Source organism: Melozone crissalis, unplaced genomic scaffold (genome assembly GCF_028551555.1).
Source record: "Melozone crissalis strain CALT ecotype California unplaced genomic scaffold, PUWL_Pcris_2 ptg000179l_1, whole genome shotgun sequence".
NCBI classification, from domain to species: Eukaryota; Metazoa; Chordata; class Aves; order Passeriformes; family Passerellidae; genus Melozone; species Melozone crissalis.
In genome coordinates this window covers 237,277-258,532 of record NW_026535946.1, presented here as the reverse complement: position 1 = coordinate 258,532, position 21,256 = coordinate 237,277, and positions in this window count along the sequence as shown.

Here is a 21,256-nt window from a genome sequence, read left to right as displayed (position 1 = left end):
AGAAACTGTCTCCTGCCACTTTCAAGCTTTCTATCCTCAAAGTTTCTAAATTACAGATGTCATTACAGACAGTGATTTTCAGTTTGTGGCTTTGTCATACTGTCTGAATTACTGCATTAAAGCTGCAGATGAGTTGGAATAAAGCATGATTCAAATGGGCATTTTGCCAGCAGGCAAAGAATATATTGGAGAGCTGTGGTTCCCAAAGCAGATAACCAAAAAAACAGGGAGATTTTGCTTCACATTAGGATTGCTTTTAAGAAAAAAGAAAGTGACATCATTTTGTAATGAAATAATTATATTTGTTTTCATTTCATCATATTTGTGCTCTGCTAGGAGAGCTTTGATACTTCACAGAACATTAACTGGGCACGAAAATGACATCCCTCATCCTACCCAAAACTTCCTCTGAGTTGTGTAAAGCTGGGTTAGAGTGCTTGGCTCTGATACGCTTCTGCTTTTTGTTGTGTGCCTATTTTCTGCCAGAGTATGCTTTCTGGGTCATGGACATTTTGCTGTCTGAGGGAATGCCTAACCATGATTGCTAACATTGCTCAATATTTTAAATTTCCTGGAGAGGTAAAGAAAAAAAAAAGGAAAGTTGGACCAAAAAAATGCACTGAACTTGTTTCTGAAGGAGGAGTTTGAGGGAACAGTTAAAACCTTTCTTTTTCTTCTTGTTGACACACTGGTAACATGGTTGATATAACTGAACACCTGGTAAGCTCTGCACCAAGTTACCCTCTGACATGAACTTCACTGGCATGAGGAAACAAGGTCACACCAAATCAAAGCAAAGCTCTGCCGCCTCCTGACCTCTCATCTCATGCTGGTGCTTCTCTTGCGTACAAACCAGAGGCTGAAGTTAATGAACCTTACGAGTGTTCAAAGAATTTGGGATTAGGATTTTAATCTGCTATGCTGTGAGCGAGGGTTTGATTGCCAGCTCTGGCTGCCCAGGTGCGATGTGCTGCAGCAGGAGGCAGGTGATGCTCCATGTTAGCCATTTGTACCAAAACTGCTGGTTATGGCCCCAAAGCTGTGTTTTTTACAAAGCCAACCCACAAGGTGTACTCTGTTCTAGGAAGGTTATTTTTAAAAGAGAAACAGATAGTTCTCAAGCATGTCAACCAGTCCCAACTAAGGAAATTACAGAGGAGTTGGAGTCAGACCTCAGTCTTTAAAAAAAGTTCAGTGGTACCACAGCAAATGGCTTATGAAATTTGCAATAGTCTAAGAATTACACAGAATGAAAGGACTTTGTAAACAAAACCTTACTGGCACTATGCTTTCTGCAGACCAGGACTGACTCAGTGATGAAGTTTGTAATTTTTTTTACTGAATGTATCCCAGTGAACAGAGTGCCTGCAGAGCAGTAACTGTTGTCTTTCTCGCAACTAACTATAACTAACTAGATAACTAACTGGTAACTAGAAATGGGACATTTGTGCTATGAAGCACTTCTTATAGCTGAGGTAAAAGAACTTTTCTTGGACATATTTTCCCAAAAGAACATCGTGCTAATGAATAAAGTCATCCAGGTGAATGCAGATATCACCTAGCCTACTGGCTGGAGTGTTTTCATGCTAATTAATACCGCTACCTATATATGCCAGCCTTACTTGTGCATTCCTAGCTGGAATCACCACATTTCACAGTGTATAATTTTAACATTAAATAGTCTGCTGAAAATTAGTAGGAAAAAGGTCAAGAAATGAAAAATCCATGTTCTCTTGATGATGCTGTACTTCCTAATTTTATGCTACAGATATTTGAAGAGCAACTAATTTGAGTCAGAAGCAAGTGCCAAGAGCTGCAAACGCTGCCATTAGTAGTGCTTAGGTGCTAGCAGAGTTCTTTGCACTTGGTTGTAGGTATGTACTCTTCCTGTGGTCCTCGTGGGTTCCTTTTCAGAGTCAATCTATTAAAGACGTTGTGGGTAGTCATCCAGCACTCCAAGGAGGAAAGGGATATTTGAAGATATAAGAAAGGATGTAAAACAACAAAATAGGTGGGCAATGTTGAGGCCTGGACTTCAGCTTAAGCATGGCTCTGTTAAGGTTTTACTACACTGGCATATGGATTTACTAGTTTATGCTCTAATATAATGACCTTTCATGGGTTTTTTGCTATTAACTGTATCTCCTATCCATCTCTTCCATATCAATTTTCAGAGTGATTTATTTTTTCTCAATACTTACTTATTAATGCTAGTCATAAGTATAAAGTATTCTCGTGAGGCACAAGGGAAAACCATGTTTTTTTCTCAGTCTTCTAATCTCATTATCAAAGTATTTGTTTTCTTCCCTAAAGAAGAAAAAACATATACATACCCACATATGTATACAGAAAATTATTTCAATTTAGCAATGAAGTCCAGTTTTTTCAGTCCAGATTCTTCCAAGCTGCCACCCTTGGCTGTAAAGAACAAAGTCATCTTTGCAAGTTTGGTCTGGCTGATGGCTAGCACGTGGTTTTGCCGAGGGCTGTGGGCACAGGGACTGAGGCTGGGTGGCTCTCTGGGCAGCATGTGTCTGGCTGCTCTGCCAGCAGCCTCTCTGCAGGTGTGATCTATTCCTTGCAAAGGCATCAGGGTCTGTGCCAAAGTGGCTTCACAGTGTGCTTCTCTGTCTTGGCACGTGGCAGCTTGAAGGGGGAGATGCTGAGACCTCTTCTTCCTGCCCGCTCTCTGACATTTTTAACTACAAAAAGGGCTGAGTAAATAAAGGGCTGCCAAAGTGCCTGTGCTCCCTAGAGAAATGTCACTGCTGTCACAGGAGTGTAGGTGATGCCATCCTGGTGAGTAGCTCTGGATGTCCCTCTTTGTTCTGACAGTGCTCCCCTGTGCCTCACTTTTGACTGCAACTACTGGTTTTCAACTTGAACACTTCTCTCCTCCAGGATAAACCTGCATGGGGCTGGCTGTGCTGGGGTACTCCATGCTGGGCAAAGCACTGCCCTGTAAAGTTACCACAAAGATTGGCAGGACAGCACTTGCAGAACAGATTATTCGGTCAGATAATGTTTTCTGTTTTCCCAAGCAAAAGCAGAGAATGCTGGTAACTGCCTGAAGCAGAGTTTGGGCTTTGCTGGGACAGCAGCACTGGTCACAGACATGTTGGCCAAGTGTCTTAGCATGCCTTGGGAGGGAGGTGGTACTGTGGCCAAAATGAAGATGTGTGACCCTCAGCACTGCTGGATTTTCTGTGTGGATAGTTGCAAAGCTTCAAGTGCAATAACAAAAGAAATGCTGATGTAAGGGATGCAGAAGCTGCTGGTGCAGCTTGCAGAGTTGGCAGAGGTTCACCTTTCTCTTCTTGCAAGGAACTGTTCACCTTTTACCTTCTGTATCAGGAGGATTTTTTCTGGGAGGGGTGCAAACTGGTGGCAAAGCCCCACCGGAGAATCGAGTGTGAGTGGGCTGCTGTTTACACCGTGGGTTACAGGGCACTGATGGAGATGTAAGGATGGAGTCTGGAATAGAAATTGCATTTTAGGGTCGTATCCTTCAAATCACCTAGAAGTCAGTGCACAGGGTAACACATGCGTTTCAAATGCCTTGTATATTTATGGAAAAAGGCCTAGAGAGAAAAGTATTGGAAACAGCAGAGAGCTGCCAAACAAGCCAGTGCAAGTTCTTGGGCTTTTATTCCTCAAGTTCTTTTTTTTTCCTCCCCTTGATATGTTTACATTGCTGAATTCCTTTATGCTTCTTAAAAAGAATACTTCATTCAAATTTTTTAATTATTTAGCACCCAACAGAAATTAAACACAGCTATAACTTTTTTGCTGTTGAGTGTGAGGTGGAATGCAAGTGCTGTCTATTGGCTTAAAATCATAGGGTCATTTGGGTTGGAAGAGACCTACAAGATCATCAAGTCCAAACATAAACCCAGCACCACCATGTTCACCAGCAAACCATGTCTCTAAGTGCCACATCCCCGTGGTTTTTTTTAACAATTCTCTGGGCATCCTGTTCCAATGCCTTCACCATTTCAGCGAAGAAACTGTTCCTAATATGTAATCTAAGCCTGCCCTGGCAAAATGTCAGGCCATTTTATTTGGTCCTGTCATTGTTACCTGGCTAGGCCTACCTTTGAGAGATAGCTTCAGGTATCAGCTTTACTGGAAACTGATGATCAGCTTGGTAAGATGAAAATAGGACTATAAGATCTGTTATAGTGAAGAAAGTGTTTTGTTTTTTTTTATTCTCAGAAAAGAGAAAGGAATCACGCCTTGAAAAATATTGCACACCAAATTGGCTGTTGCAGCGCCATAACATTTGAGCTAAAGCCTCTGGTCAGGTGGAAAAATAAGCAGGCACGAAGCCTGTTTATGCTACCAGTGATGCCTGAAAAGTGCTGGCAGTTCTGGCTGATGTCCTGAGAAGGACTGACATGGTGCACTGTGATGTATCAGCCTGTTTGACCACTGGTTGAAGAGGGAGGTTGCAAAGGGGCTCTGCAGAGGGGCCAGAATAATTCCTGTAGCTGTCACCTCCCTTCTTAGGAGCAGAATGGTTGGAAGGTGTTCGTCAACACAAATGCATATTGCTATATGACAGGAGCTACTCCCTTAAAATTTTGGCAAGTTATTTATAGAAGGTAATTAAATGCAGGAACAAAAATAGGATGTTTGTGTCATACTCCTGGAGCATTATCAATAATGGGACTTGTTTTGTGAGTAGTTGCACATTTCTTCAAAGGAGCATGTGATGCTCTCTAATTGAAATATTAATAGCAGATAATGACACTGTGGAATGATGGCCTCTTAAATGGAGACATACTTTAACAGCTTTTAATCTGTGTGGTAACTGCATATTAAAAATCTTTGACAATTTTGATGAAGAGCAATTATAGAGCATGCACAGTAGTTGTTCTTCTAAGTTAACTAATTCCCTAAGTCTCATGAATCTGCTCTAGATTGATGGGCTATACAATTTCATTCAAAATTAAGTTTTTCCCTGAAGAATAAAAACATCTAATTAAAAAAATCAAAACAATTGGCTGTCTTTATTGCAAAGCAGTTGTTTTCCTGTGAAAACTTCAGTGCATATTTTACGAGGAACAAGAAAGATGAAAATTGAAACAAAATCCATCAGTTTGAGATCACTCCAGCATGTGTTGAGAAAGAGGATTTTGAAAATAAATCAGATTTTTCCTAGTAAAGGACTGTTGAGACACAGTTAGGAAATTTTGTATGTAGTATAGTCTGGACCTTTCTGTACATTCATACTCCATTGCACATTATAGTCTTTCTTGCACATTCATACTCCATTTGAAACCCCTGACCTGCTTGTGTTATCAAAGAAGAGACGAATGAATGAAATTCCATATTTGGAACACAAATGTTGTAGCTGTCTTGAAGACAAAATATGTGCATGCTCTTTGTACTTTCTCACTCAAAGTTAAAACTGATTTTTAGGTAGTTTTGAGTACGAAATTGAGCTCCATCCAGAGGCTCAGAGGCTTCAGCAAAACTGTCTTTAAAAAAATATAAAAAATATAAATATAAAAATATTAAAAATAAAAATATAAAAAATCTTTTTAAAAATATCTTTTAAAAAATAAAGAAACCCCTCAAAGTTGCGTTCCATCAGGGATTTTTCCTGCTGGAGGTTGGGTGATGGCCCTGGGAGGGTGGCAGCAGGGGTTGGGCAGCCTGGCACAGCTGGGGCATCAATGTGGGGCACTGCCCTGCAAAGGCAGCACCTCTGGGGCTGTGCAGCTGTGAGTGTGCCCCTCACTGGTCTGCTCTGCTTCCACAGTGAGCCCTGCTTTCCTTGGGGCCGCGGCTTTGGGCTGTTCACCGAGCGGCACCTCTGGGAGGGACCATCCACAGACAGCTTCTGCCCCTGCCCCGGCTCCTCACCGGGTGCCAGCCAGACAAAGACATAAATGGGCTGGCCAGGGGTGGCTTTGAAGGATGTGGAAGCAGGGCACAGAGGGACAGGAAGGGATGTTGAGATTATGTTCTATGGTTTTATTGAGTGAGTAGCATCTGAGGTTAATCTGACATTAATATCAATGCTGTAATGGCTTCTGATTCGCTTAAAAATATTTTAATAACATGGAAATGTGCTTTTTAGCATTTTGTATTTTAATAAATTGCAGATATCTCAGGGAAATTTTTAGTACTGATTGGTTTATGTGCTATGTTTCCTGTTAACTAGATTTTTCCCAATATTCTCTAATCACCTTGTACCTCTCTTCCTGATTCTAATTACTAGAGCTTTGTACATGAGAACAAGCACTTCAGTTCACAAGTGATTACAGTGTTCTGAAGTGAACTACTCCAGAAACTTTCAATTACCTTTTAAATTCTGTATACCAACTCGTGACTTCTGCTTACTTATTTGATGGAAATACTGTCACCCTGAAGCCATGGGAAGCAGAGGAGACTGTTTGAGTGGCAGCAGAGCATTTTTGTCAGCTGGAAGAGGCAGATCAGAATGTGACCTTCAGCTGGATGCTCTTAAGCTTGATTGGGATATGGAAATCACATTCTCTGTCTCTGGGAAGAGGGGAGATGCAGTTTAAACTACTCTGAATGATCTTTCCAATGTTTTTTTCCTTCACGCACACACCCACCCCCCTCATATTCCCAGAATATAATATAATATAGTACGGGAATATTTAAAGAATCGACTTTCCCAATGTATTGGTTGCCCAACTGTATCTGTCCATCTGTGCTGTGAGCAAGATGGAATGATTAATTCAGTCTTTTAATAGCATGGAGTCAGAATAAGAGTTGCTGGAATTCACAAGCAGTAAAAGTAGGAGCTGTAAAGATGATATTGGGGATTGTGATACAATATATCCTGTACTATCTAGGAATATGATGATACAGTCAATACTGTCTTAAAAATAAAAATTAAAATATTTTGCCTTTTGAAAAGTATAGATCATAGTGCAAAGTATAAATTGTTTTCTGTTGTCTTTTTAATTCTTCTGGTGAGAATTAAATTAGAATTAGGTGGCAATGTTTTGCTTTTGGTTTGGATTTCTTGTTTGGCCGTAAGTAGATCAGTCTTTCCAGTTTGACCATAAGTAACGAGATCGCTCTTTGTTTCAGTTTCTGCGTATGAAAGTGCTGATGAATCATAGAGTCATTGAATCATTTAGGTTGGAAAATTCCACAGTTAACCCACGCTGCCAAGTCCATGACCAAACCATGTCCCTAAGTGCCACATCTACATGTCACTTAAATACCTCCAGGGCTGGTGACACAGCCACCTCCCTGGACAGCCTGTTCAAATGTTTGATAACCCTTTCAGGGAAGTATTTTTTTCCTAGTATCCAATCTAAACCTCTGGAGCAGCTTAAGGCCATTTTCTCTTGTCTTGTTCACTTATTACATGGGAGAAAAGATCTACCCTCTCCTTGCTAAAATGCCTTTCAGGGAGTTATGGAAAGCAATAAGGTCACCCCTGAGCCCCCTTTTCTGCAGGCTAAGCACCCCAGCCCCCTCAGCTGCTCTGTTTCCAACTTGTGTTCCAGACCCTTTACCAACTCCATCTCCCCTATCTGATGTGCTCCAGCCCCTCAATGTCTTTCTTGTCATGCGGGGCTCAGGACCAAGCACAGGATTCCAGGTGTGGCCTCACCAGTGCTCAGCACAGGGGGACAATGGTCCTGCTGGCCACACTCTTGCTAGGATATTGATACAGGCCAGGATGCTTGCTGGCATTCTTGGCCAGTTGGACACACACTGGCTCATGTTCAGATGCTGTCAACCAGGACCCCCAGGGCCTTTTCTGCTGGACAGCTTTCCAGCCACTCTGCCCCCAGCCTGCAGCACTGCATGGGCTTGTTGTGACCCAAACTCAAGACCTAGAAGCTGGTGAATCTCATACCCTTTGCCTTGGTCAAGCTCTCCTTTCTGCCCTCCATCCATCAGTTTGACACTCCTGCCCAGCTTGGTGTCATCTGAAAACTGGCTGAAAGTGCACTCAATCGCATCACCCAGACCATTGATAAAGATGTTAAACAGGACTGATGCCAATCCTGAGCCCTGGGGGGCCTCACAGTAGGCTACCAGCTGGATGCAGCTCCATTCACCCCCACACTCCGGCCATGGCCATCCAGCCAGGATTTTACATAGCAAGCAGTATGTCTGTCTAAGCAGCCAGTTTCTCCAGGAGAGTGCTGAGTTTCAGCATTCTGAGTTTCAGCAGAAGCTGAATATCTGACTTTCCACATTTTCTGAGCTTTGGGAACTTAAAATGTTCTCCAGACTTGTGGGTTTATGATGGAACCTTTCTTCCATGCAAGGTGTGGGGACTTGCCTGCTTAGCTTTATTTCTATAGTATTTGGGATCAAATCAAGAATATCAGCTGTTCTTTTCTCCTTCTCCTTCTCCTTCTCCTTCTCCTTCTCCTTCTCCTTCTCCTTCTTTCTCCTTCTCCACTTTTTTTCCCTTTTTCCTTTTCTTAAGTCTCTTTGTTGTGAAATAACATAATTTACAGTTTTCTGAAATTAGGTTTCTGCTCTGCAGTTAGTTATGACATTTACTCAGTCTGTAATGGAGCGACAGCAGCATCATGCTTTGCTGATTCCCATTTTCTCCAGCATTTCAAACTCACTGCCATTACCCTGGTTTTTGGTCAAAACTGTAAACCAAATGCTAATTTTTCATAGTTAGGCATGAAATTTTAAAAACTTAAGAATTCTGTGCCACATTTCATGCAGATAACTGTCTAGTTTTTTTAGATATATAGGATGTGGTCTTTCCAAGGGAAGACCTTTTCTGAGATTATTCACATTTCATTTTGGTTGTTATTTATGGCTTCTTCGCTAGATTTATGAGCATGATTTGGCAAACTCTACATTTATTAGGGACTTTAGTGAGTGGGAAAAGTGTCTTTAAATGTCAAATGTTTGGTTAAAATGAAACTTTCTCTGTAGGGAAATAGCACTCGGAAATAGGGAATTGCACTTGGGAAGGCTTTTGTATGCTTGGGGGTATGTCTGAAAGCAAGGACTTGAAATGGTTTCTTACATCCTGAGGGATGTAAAGCATTGTCAGATGCAGCTGCATCTACTCGTTAGCTGTTCGGGAAATCTTGGAGCCTAGACAATCTTCAGTTCCTGGTAGAGAATGAAAAAATAATTCTAATGTCTCAAACTTCTGCAGGATGGGAAAATGCACTCTGCAGCTACTAGACTATGCAGAGCTATTTCCATTGCCCCTATTTAAATATCCTGGGATAAGCTTCTCTTTTTCATCTCTCATTTCACAACAGGAAAAAAGTATAATTACATGGTGACATGACTTGAAGAGCATTGGGAAGTTTTACATAAAATGACATTGCCCAAGGTATTGCAGAATTACATTTGCCCAGAGGGAGGGAGTATGGGAATAAGCATCACTAAATCTGTTCAAAAGATAATCAGATGCTTTTTCTTGATTTAAAGATACACCTGTATATAACTTCCCTATCTTTAGTGTGACTGGAGTGAAAGAGAAGAAAGCCAAAGAGTAAGACTTAATAGGTAAATATATAAAAGGAATGAAAGATAAGCAGAGCAGGGAATACAAATGGAAAAATCTCTTTCTCTATTCTTGCGATAGTATTTTCCCATGTAAAAAATGATATGGGTAAGTGGAGCCTTTAAATATATGCATATGTAGGGAAGATTAGTTTTTTCTTGGAGCTAGCATCATGTTTCTTCTCACGATATTTTTAACAAATCCAGTAATCTTTCATATGCAGGCTGTGTCTGTTCAGTATAGTGTAAGGAATTAGTGGGATTTCTTCATATTATTGCAACAACCATTCTGCACTTATTTCACAAAACCCAATGTTATATTTTTGTGAATTGCCTTTTATGACTGAGGCTGGGACTGCTCACTGTCACTGAGCTGAGTTAGTGCCGTGCCTTGCCAGTGACAGTGCTGTCCCCCACACCTCTCCAGTCCAGCCTCATGGCAGCAGAGCCCCCCTTTCCAAGCAAAGGCAATGCCCATGGCCTCATCGAAGTCCCCAGCTGGCCTCTGTCCCAGCACAGAATGATTGCACAGTGAAGCAAAACATGCCATGTGTGGTGTAACGCCAGCGGGTAGTCAGGTGCCAGATATTTTTGCACAAGTTTGTCAAATGTACTATCAGCCTTTGTCTGAAATAATCCTTAAGACTAGTGTTTCTCCAGAAAAACAAACAAACAAACAAACAAACACTAGCTTAAGCCAGGAATAGCAAGAATATGTAAGACAAGGACTAGTGTGTGATGGCAGGAGTTGCTTGATGTCTGTTGGGAACTTGCAGAGCCATAATTTCACTAATATAATTTTTTTGTACTTGTTGATGTAAGGCAACTTGTTCATCTCTTGATTCTTTCTCTAACACCTCGTGCCCTTCCCAGGGATCAAGTGCTCTCCTTTTCTACACATTCAGTTGGGAACTTTCCTCCCAAGAGCAGATTGTAGGCAAACTTGAACTCCTGATTAAATTTTAGCAGATTTTAATGCTGCACTGTAGTATTTTCCATCTGACTGATTTGTATAATGGTGTTCAATCTATCTATTTGGCACTCATAAAAAAAAATTAAATTCAAATATCTTATCTTCAGATGAATTTTGGCAAAAGGAACAAAGTACTCAGGAACTCTGGCAAACATGGCCAGAAGTGAGATTCAGGACTTGAGAACCTTACCCTCTCATCTACTTTTGCTTTCTTTTACCTTAGGGCAGCTTCATATTTGTTAGGATCAAATTTCATAATATCTCTGTCAAAATCAGCCTGAACTTGTATTGTAAAAAGCTCATATATGTGCTTCACCAAACCGTTTTTCAATGCAGCCTTATTTCCCATTGTCTGAGAGAAAGGCAATTCTGAAATGTCAAGACAAATTCCCAAATTAAAAGTCCTCTTTAGTTTTCTCCATCCTAACCCTCCTCTTTCTTGGGGGAGAGGTGGCAACATCCAGCTTTTTTGCTGTGGAGGATCCATGATCCTGATGCAGAAGGTTTGCATAGGGTTTCCTGGAGGAGGAGGTTCTTCATGGACAGAGTGAAGGCAGCATACATCAGTTTGGAAAATTACCGTCTGTATAATTTTTGAAAACTCCAACTATCATTTTCTCCATGCAGCCCTTCTGCCAAGTCCAGCAGCATCACAGAGTCCAAGACGAACATTACTGAGCATCCTATTAGACAAATAAAGCAAAAGCACTCAGGCTCCAGTGGAAAGATGTATGAAAATGCATCTTCCCCTGGCTCTTGTAACCAGGCAGGACTTCTTCACTTGGAAACACACCAGTCACATGCTCTGAAAAACAGGGCACTGAAAATACATGTGCAAGTGGAGAGGAAATATTTTTTTGCACTACTTTGGCAATAGCTGTAGCTCACTTTTCTAGCAGTCTGTGGATCAGTGCCTTGACTTACCCCACCAAACCATGGTTGATTTGCACCTGTAGGTAGCAGTGCCACTGTTCTCACTGGGTCCTTTTTTGGCTTTGAGGACACTGTGCAGAGGTTTATGATTCAGGTGTATTAAATTGCTTAGAGCTGTGTCTCTTTCACCTGAATACGTGTGAAGAGAGGGGCAAAGGGAAGGAGGCACTTGAAAATGACCTTATCTTGACAAAAAAACCCCTTTTCCTGTGTCTTATTTGAAAGTCTAACACTTCCTTCTGCTTCTCCTTCCACACCCTGCTTTCCACACACACTTCTCCCTTTATCTGCATTTATACTGCCTTTCCAAGAATCACTAGAAGAAATGCAGATAGGTGTGTCATGCAAATGAAATTTTTAGCGTAGCTTTCCACTCCCCTTCCCACTGTTAGAGAGATGTCTTTCCACAGGTCTTGTATTTTTGACTGCCAAAAACTCTTGCTCTGAACAGCTGCCTTATTTAGGGTATTGTTATTTTTCTTTAGTAAAAGATATTTCTTTCAGGACTGTAATGCCGGCATCATAACTTTCATCTTACTATTGCACCAGCTTATCTTACATATTTTCTAATATGTGGGGGCTTTTTCAACTATAGTTAGGTCTTGCTGTGGATACTCATGCTCCAAATTTGTGCTCTTGGACTCTAACAATATCTGTCGCTCTCTAATACCCCCAAGGCTCCACAGTTTGTTAATGAGTTGAAAAAACAAGAGGAAAATTAGCTGTTCTGCTCATTTGTAGTATGATTTCTGCATGTATTAAATGAGATATCTAGGAACAAGTCCTGTAATGGATTTTGGGAGCTTGCATCTCAGCCTTCTGTGAAGGGCTTGTCATCTTGCCTGCAAATGTTATCACTTCATCCCTGTAAGCAAGCTGGCATGCTTATCAAAAAGCTAAGCAAATGTTATAAATTTAGAGCAGCCTTAAGTTTGGTTGTTTTTTTTAAGTTGTTTTCATTGGCAATTCAAAAAAAAAATCATTAGTCTGGCTCAGCAGATGTTTGCTGCTAACGCTGAAGAAATGTCACTTGTTCCTGTGTTGACAATGTCAGGAAGGGATGAGTAAACATGTTATCTCCTTAGCTGGCTGAGCACTCTGCTTCTCTAGTTGGTGTATCTGCCAGCTCCTCTCCTTTTGTGTCATTTGCTGCCTTGCTGCACTTTGGCCATTTGTCCAGGCATCCTGGATATGTGGTGCCTTGGCTGGAGTTACAGCACTGGTTGGCAGCCCAGGCAGCCCAGACAAATTGCTCTGCTGTGTTGTGGAAATGTCCACTTCATGGGGCACAGGCCGAGTGTGCATTCCCTGAAATACAGGGATGGAACTTCTGTGAGTCTCCAGAATTGATGAGTGTGAGTTGCTGTTTGTTGTTTCACTGGCATGCAGCATTTCAGGCTCTGTGTGTGTCTTGTGCATTGGTTAAACAAGAGACTTTTGTGTGCCAGGGGTTTTGCTGTGGTTTTGTGAGCAGCTGTAACCAGTCCCATTCCCTGTCAGTGGCTGCGTGGGAGCCTTGTTAAATTAGGTCTTCCCCTGGCTGCTGAAATTCTAAGAGCCATCTGACTGCTGCTGTTCCATTAATAGCACCTTGAGATACCTATGAGTTTGTAGGGCAAGGGACATATTTCCATGGTTTGGTTTCTCCTGCTGTTCTGGTTCTTCAACACTTTCTCTTCCCATGAGTGGCTCCAGGGCCAGCCTCTCCGATACCTCCATTTCCTCATGATTCTCAAAAGCTGGGAGGCTTGTCTCCTCTCTGATGCAGAACTCCAGCTGTGCTTGGAAACAGATGCTGTCCCTGGACAGATAAGTCTCCCTTTCACAATGCATCCGGCCATCTGAGGTGTGTTGGAGCTGCTGGCTGTGTGCCTGTGGACCTGCATGTGTGCATGGCAGTTGTTCATCAGCACTGAGCCCCGTGGCCCCAGCTGCTGAAACCAGCAGGATGCCTTCGCACAGGAGGACTTGTCGGGCTGGTTGCCACCTACCTGTTTTCCAGCCTTAAAGGACTTCAATCTTGATTGCATATTGATGTTCATTAGGAAAGTGATTGGGAGCAGAAAAGATTTTGGTGTGCAAATTTGGGAAGACAATTTGCATTTGAAAAAAATCCTCTGCACAGGCTTAGGACAGGCTTGAGGCACAAGCAGTTTGTCTGGCTTATCTGTCAGGATTTGAGTACCTAAATTGTCTTCTGTTAGGATAGTCCTGGAATGACATTTGAATCCAGACCCTGTTGGCCTGGTTTCTGCCAAACCAGAATTTTATGGAGATGTTTCTACAAGGCACACAAAAAAGGCTATTGCTAAAAGCTGCATGGGCTCCCCAGCAGTTTACTGATTGCCTCTCAGAGTGGAAAATGAATTCTTTTTCTACATCTGCTTAATGGCTGTAATCTCAACATTGCCACAGTATAAATCAGAGGAAAAGAGTCAGAATATTTTGCAATAGGAAAAACTACTCAAGAATTCTGTGGTACATAGAGCTATATGATTTCTTTAATCCATCTAGAAGAACTTGATTGTGCCCTGTCCTGTGGTGTTAGATGAGGACTGGAAATTACAGTTTGCCTTCTTTTCTCACTCAGTGTTGCTATACAGGAATCGCTCCAAACTTGGATCTTGTTATTCAGTCATGAAACTAAATATTCATTGTTAGTTCTTTTCATTTTTTTTTCCATCTGTGCTTCTGCCAGTTACCTTCAGGCCTAATATTTGCATGTAAATTATTCAGTTATAGGAGGAATGAAAAAAACCCAAAAAAACTGTTGAGATTTGTCTGTAGGGATCTCTCCAGCACAAATAGCACCAAAGTTGCTGCACTGTGTGGCCAGCTCAGGAGGTGCAGGCAGGTCCCAGAATAGCACCTCACAGGTGGACACTGACCAACATTTTGGATGCCTTCAGCTGTGCTCAGATCCTGCCTGATAAACACAGGGGACTGATTTAGACAATCTAAATTCTACCCTTGGCCTTCCATGTCTTAAAAGGAGGGTTAATGAGGAAATTAATAGAAAGAAATTCTGTTGCAATGTCCACATGACCCATAATGTGCCACAAGGCAGATGCTGGATTAGTAAGTTAGGAGATGGAACTTTGTAAAAATTTGATGCAATTTGCTTTAAATAAACTTCCAATGCTTTTTTCTTCTTTTTTCCCTTGGCCTCAAGCTCCATGTGCTGTAAAGTTTTCAGAATACCAAAGCAAGTTACTCTCAAGGGAAGCTCTTCTTCTGAGGCTTGCATTGTCTGTGTTCACTTGGTGTATTTTTTTAAAAAAAGAGAAATCTTGGTGCTTTTGCTTTGATTTGGCTACTTCAATGACTGTCATCCCTGCTCCAGAGCTGAGGTTTTTCCGGCAGGAACTGGTCATTGATATGGATCTGCAGACTGTCTTATTTCCATGTGGTTTTGGCAGTTGCAGGGGCATCCTGACAGCCCTGTTTTAGACTCCCTTGAAAATTAGTATTTTTTAAAATTACAGAGTTGCCTTACATTTTTTGTAGTATTGAATTTGTGTGAGGACGTCTATGTACATCCAATTTAATTCTGATTAAGGACAAGTATATTTAAAAGCAAAATAATGCTTTTTAAATAGCCTCATATCAGGACATAATAAATCTGGCTTATTTTCCTGTTTTAGGGTAATCCACTTGCAAAGTAAACAGGCTTATGTCGTCCAAATACATTGGAATGCAGGCAGACCCTGCAGATTGAGAGAAGCTTCTCTCAGCCACTGGTGTGATAAAGGAGCACCTGAGGACTGCAGGCTGGTTTCTTTGAACACAAGGGAAATTAACAGCTCCTGCTTGGTCAGGGGATTTCATTAGCACAGGGCTGTACTGTTCTCATGTCCCACAGAGATATCACTGGCATTATTCCTCTGAACTCGAGATCAGTATCCACCTCCTTACCAGGAGCAGAGGGAGAGAGAGATCTGGGGTGGTTTAAAGGAGATGCAAGGAGTGCCAGAGGGAACCTCTCTGGGCATTGCAAAGCTGGTGGGTCCCCACTGCCTCCTGCCTGGGGGGCTGTGAGGCTACAGCTGCACTCAGCTCAACCTCTCACACAAAATAAACCAGTACCTGCTGAAAGCCAGGCTGAGCCCAGGTCTGCTTTCATGCGGAGTTTCATCATGGAAGTGGTGTTTCAGCACTGAAAGTTGGGTGTGCTGCAAATTCCACATGAGGTTGTAGTTCTAGAGGGAACAGGGCACTAATAAACTGCCTTTCACTGGAGTTGCCCCTGGATACACACAGAACCTATATTTGATCTTGACTGCTTTTGTTGAAATAAATACTAGCTGTATCTCATTTAAATGGAGATTAATTTTATATTAAGACATCTGACTTGATGGAAACTGTGCATATTTTTGAAATTAATAACAGTTAAGAATTAATTGAGGAGTTTCTTTTCTTCCTGTCCCACTTCCCGATGTACTTCAGTTTTTCTCTTTTCATTTCCCATTTTGACTGAAGTGGGTGGATAGACTGAGTTGTGCCATGCGGTGTTGTGTCTATACAAAACCATGTTATGTGGAAGCTGTATCTCTTGGAAATAAAACAGATAATGACCACTTATCTGTGTGTCTGCAGCCCTCATTTCTTCCTCCCTGTCTGCTTTCCTAGGTCCTTGGGGCTAGCTGCTACAAGCAGGTCTGTTTTAAACTTCTCTGTGATATAGGATTGCACAGAATGCATTTTTTCAGTGAAGTCTTTAAGTGGCCATTAGGACCAAAAACTTGTCCTTTTCTTTGCAGTCACCATAGACAGGGTAGAACTGGACATCTTCCATCTGCTAAATCGGGTCCTCTGCTAAGAACCACTTTATCACAGTTATTCCTGTTATTGCTTTCCTCTTCTGACTTTCCATTTTCACTTCACGTCATTGCCCCTTCCCCAGTCCTGACTTCTTTTTCTCCTTTTCTTTCATTAATTTTCTTCTAAGTGAATTTCACATTAAAATGTCACTTCTTATTCAATAGGTGGTGCAGTAATGGAAATGAGTGACAGCACCCGTATGCCACATGTGAAATCCAGATGTCAGGTAGCAATGTGGTGAGAGGCCAGGAAGCAGGGGAGGCATGGGGAGGCAGAAGAGGAAGAGAAGGTACTCTGTAGCCCCACATTTCTCCTCACAGAGAAAAGCAAGGCACAGTTCTTCCAAGAGTATTTCTGGGTTTCACATTCTCTGAACATCAGAGAAAGAAAACACAGTTCTTATCTTGTTTGCTGTGCCTGTGTTTGTGCAAATGGGGAATGCAGCATGGAGATGGTTTACCCAAAGTGATGGTGTTTTTGTTTCCTTGGCCTATTAGGGCCAGCTGTGTGTGTATGTTGGGACTGCAGTCATGAGATTCAGAGCAGGGTGTGCAGTGTCAGTGCACACTCAGATTCAGTTTAGATGTAATGTAACATAGTGTAATATAATATAATATAATATAATATAATATAATAATTAATTAACCTCCTGATAAGATGAAGTCAGATGCATCATTTCTCTCCCCTCATTGGGGTTCCCTGCAAACACTCTAGTACTCAGGCCCAAAAGAGTGCATTTTCTCTTGACAAGATTTTGACCTGCAGGCATTTTGTTTAGAGTTTATGATTAGAAGTATTTTTGGTGGAAATTGCAGGGCTGCATATAGCTAAATTGAAGCCCCTTAAGAAGGCTCCTGGGGAAGTCATACTTAGCTTGAATTATATATGTCAGGACACCTATGTGCATACATATCACTGTAATTGGAGTTAACCTTCAAAGAAATGCAAGCAATTTCTCTTCTTCATGGAAGGGAAGAACTGGGTTGTTACCTGAAGAGAAATTCATGTTGAATCATGAAGGAAAGAACTATGTATTTCAAAAAAGGTGAAATGTGGATCCTTTTTGAAGTTGCTGTGAAGAAAGGAGCTTGTATCAGTGCTAGTCCTGTGTTTCATAACTATGTAAAATATGAGTTGGTGCTGTACAACAAAGCAATCCCCTAAAAACCTGGAAATCAAAATAGAAAGTCCTTTGATACATGAAACTTGGCATCTTTTTAACATTTTTTATCTATAGCATTGCCTACAGACACTGCACCACAGCAAAACGAAGTATTCAATGCTATTTTCCTGTGCAAATACCTCACGGCATTGACTCCAAAGCAAATTAGAAATTCACCTTGGTCACCTAAAGGCTACATGGTGCTTCACAGGAAACATTCTCCACCCCAAAACAAAAATTGTAGTTGATATTAGACCTAATTCAAGCCTTTCCCAAGCAGTTGAATGATAATGCCTTTGCCCTGCTTTGGCTGCGTGACTCCCTCCATGGTGGGGGGATGTGCTGTGCAGCCTGCACCCAGTGTGAGAGCTCGTAGCTGGGATGGCAGCTGCTCTGCAAGGGCCATCCCAGAGGCTTCTTGGCTCACTCGGCAGGCTAAGGGCTCCTGGGGAGGCAGGAGACACAGGATGTGCCTGGCCACCCCTGTAGCAGAGGGAGTCTGGGAGCATTCCCTGCCTGCCAGGCTGTGTGTGGGTCAAGGAGCACGTGGAGTGGAGGCTGACAGTGAGTGTTGGGGATGCTGGCTTCTGTGGGACAGGGCTAATGTGGGTGGGAAAAGCAGATGGGGGCTTTCATGCAAGAAAATTGCTTCCTCCTTTCTTTGGGGCTCAGGGCCTTGTGATTTCAGAAGGGAAAGTGCTCAGTTATGTGGGGAAATTGGGTCAGCTGGTGTACTTTTGACGGCTCACCTTTGACTGAGATCTTTCCTCCATGTTACTGACAGAGGCTGGTCTTTTGTCATTCAAGAAATTTCCAGGGAATCATACTGCCAATTGAATTTTTCCCCTGCACACATTGAGTAAGCCGCCCGTGAGCTGACGTAAGTGCCGCCACCTTGCTCAGTAACAGAATTATGGTGGAAATTGTAAAGGTCAGATGACTGCAGGATGATGAAATGAATGCAAATAGAAATGAGAAAATTTCTGAAGTGGTTGTTTGCTTTTCGTGTCGTCAGCCTCAGTCTTTTGTGAACCGTTAACACTGGAAAATTATAGTGCGGTAAATAATGGTGAATGTTCCAAAGTTTTTATTTCCATACAGAGTTTATTCCTGAGATTGTTTACTGGCCTGGCTTGAGTGGTCTGTTAAGTGTACACTCTTTAAAATACATCTTAACTTCTTAATTGTGCTACTATTGTGAACTAACCTTGTGTTATTTCTCTTTTCTCATGTAGTTTTCCCTACACAAAATGGAAAGGTTGCTATAGTGACTGGAGGCACTAAAGGAATTGGTTACCAAACTGTGAAGCATTTGGCAAGACTTGGCATGCATGTGATAATAGGTAAAGTCATTATTCTCTTAATATACTTTTTGTTTCATAAAGTTTTGGTTTTTTTTTCCTTTTAAGTTGTATTTTCTTTCTGGCATCAGGGGAATGTAGAAGAATATTTTCCTAGTGTTTAGCACAACTAAAGATTAATTTGTATTTTGCTTTGCAAGATCTTGAAAAAAATAGTGGAGGGGATTTTTTCTGTAGGACTTGGAAGAGTTGTACTAAACAATAAAAAACCTTAAAAAATTAGTATTACAAAAGTATTTATTTTATTTAGTTCCTTGTTACTGGGGATGGGTCATGCATCAGCGTTGGAGTGTATGTTTTCATTAAGAGGAAAACAAATTAAAGAGTTGAAGGAGTATTACAGTGTTTAGTGGGGGATGATCTGTGTAAGGACAGAGGAAGCCCTTATAACTTCATCCATGTAAAAATTGTACATTTACTTCTCAATTTGTCACTGTGAGAGACCTCTCTAGGCAGTGACAAGAAAATAAATACCTGGAGATTCAATTGTGTCAGTCTGAGATGGATTGGGCAATTCACCTTCTGGAGGTGCCTGTTCCTCTCCATTGATAATAAGGAGTTGATGAGGTGGCTGAGTTAGAGTGTGACATTTCAAGTTAGGTGAATTTCTCTATGAACTCAAAAACTGTCCCGTGTGCACCATTTCTTCTTTCTACCACAGACACTACTTAGGAGACTTCCTATTTTTTAAAACTTCCTTTACTGCAAATATGTATTTGTAGTAGAGGAATATGTCTACTAATATGTCCACTAAATCAGAATGTAGTATAATGAACACTTTTATGTTTAAACTGCTACATTTTATCACTTTGTTTTTCCTTAACTAGATTTTTACCTAAACCACTGTAACTTTTATTCCATAGAGTCACTGAATATTGCTGTTTCATTGTACACTATCAAGCTGATAATGCCATTTTGTTCAACTTTTATACAGAATTTGCTTTCTAAGGTTCTGTACACATATCAGACCCACTCCAAACAATGGACAAGAGCACAGCAGCCATGTACTTTTAGCGTAGTGCAGTCAGTAACATAATGGAATTGTCCTGGAATCATACAGGTGTAATGTGGAACACCACTTACTCATACGTGTTTTAATAGATGTGTCAAACCCAAGCGTCTGCAAAGTGCAAGTAGATGCTTCTTTATGTAGCTAAAAGCCAGATGTTACTAATGTAGCTAGATGTAGCTAATGATGTCAGCATTAATATTTCACTAAAATTGCTTTTCATCTTTAAGGTGGACTGCAAAAATGTACTCTGGGAAAACAAAAAGGGTAATTTTCTTCTCTTTGCATAGGGTCACAAAAGCATAGAACATTCTTTTTTTTAAAGATTTATTTTGTATCACTTAAAGTTTAGGGTATTCCATATAAGAAAATTCAGTGTGAGAGTTTTGGGAATGGGAAGGTGAGATTTAGGTGCACAATCTCTAAATAAGCTGAATTTTTTTCGACTCACAGTCACTCTGTCATAAATCTCCTTCACTCAGCCTCACACCCATGTCTCATAAGCACCAAGATTTGTGAGCTCGTGTGATCTTGTGAGCATCACCTGAGTATGGGAAAAGGTCATGCCAGCTAACAGTCCTCATCCTGTCCCTGTGCTTCCTCTTGATCAGAAGTGATAGGCTATTTTATGGCCAGATCTGCCACAGAAGTTGTGCATTCTCCTTCTCTGGAGGTATTAACAATTCATCTGGATGCGCCCTGTGTTACTTGTTCTGGGTGCAACTGCCTTAGCAGGGGGATTGGACAGAGTTCCCTTCCAACCACTACTATTCAGTGATCTTTTATATTGCTCAGCAGCTCTCAGTACATTTTTCCTGGTCTGCAATATTTAGGCTCTGTCTATAGCCTATTTTTAGGCTGGGCTAAAAGGAAAAATAATGGTATTGGTAATGAGCTGTAACCTGGAGATGTAATCCTCCTGATGGCAGAGTGCATGGTCGTCTGCTGCCAGTCTTCTGTGCTGTGGCCTTGACATGCACAGCACAGGAACAGTGTCCTCTAAACACACCTTTGTTTGTCCATAAAGGGCATTCTTTTAACACTTTGCTCTTTCTTTTGGTGCCTACAAACACACGCACTTCCATTGACTCTACGATTGTATCAATCTTACTGTTTTCATTATGAATCCCTACAAATGTGAATTAATGAAATTAATTATAGGAAGCATTTGATGAGTAAGTCATCCAGCTGATTCATTTCTTCCAAGCAAACTCTGACCTAAACACTGAGCCCTATGAGTCACAGCCATCTTCTTTGCCTGTGAAACTCTTCAGACCAAAGCAGCCCTGTCAGAAGAATGGATAGTCCCAGGCACTTTTCCAGCTGCAAGATCACAACAGTCTCAAAAGCACATTAAATGCAATGACCTTCCATCCTTGCTCATAACTGTAGGGCCCAAGTGTCCAGAGTATGTTTGAAATGTCTGCTGGCACGTTGGCATGCATTAGCACATTCTGCTTCAGGCCACACAAGGCTCAAATAAGAGAGCAAGCGTGCTCAAGCTT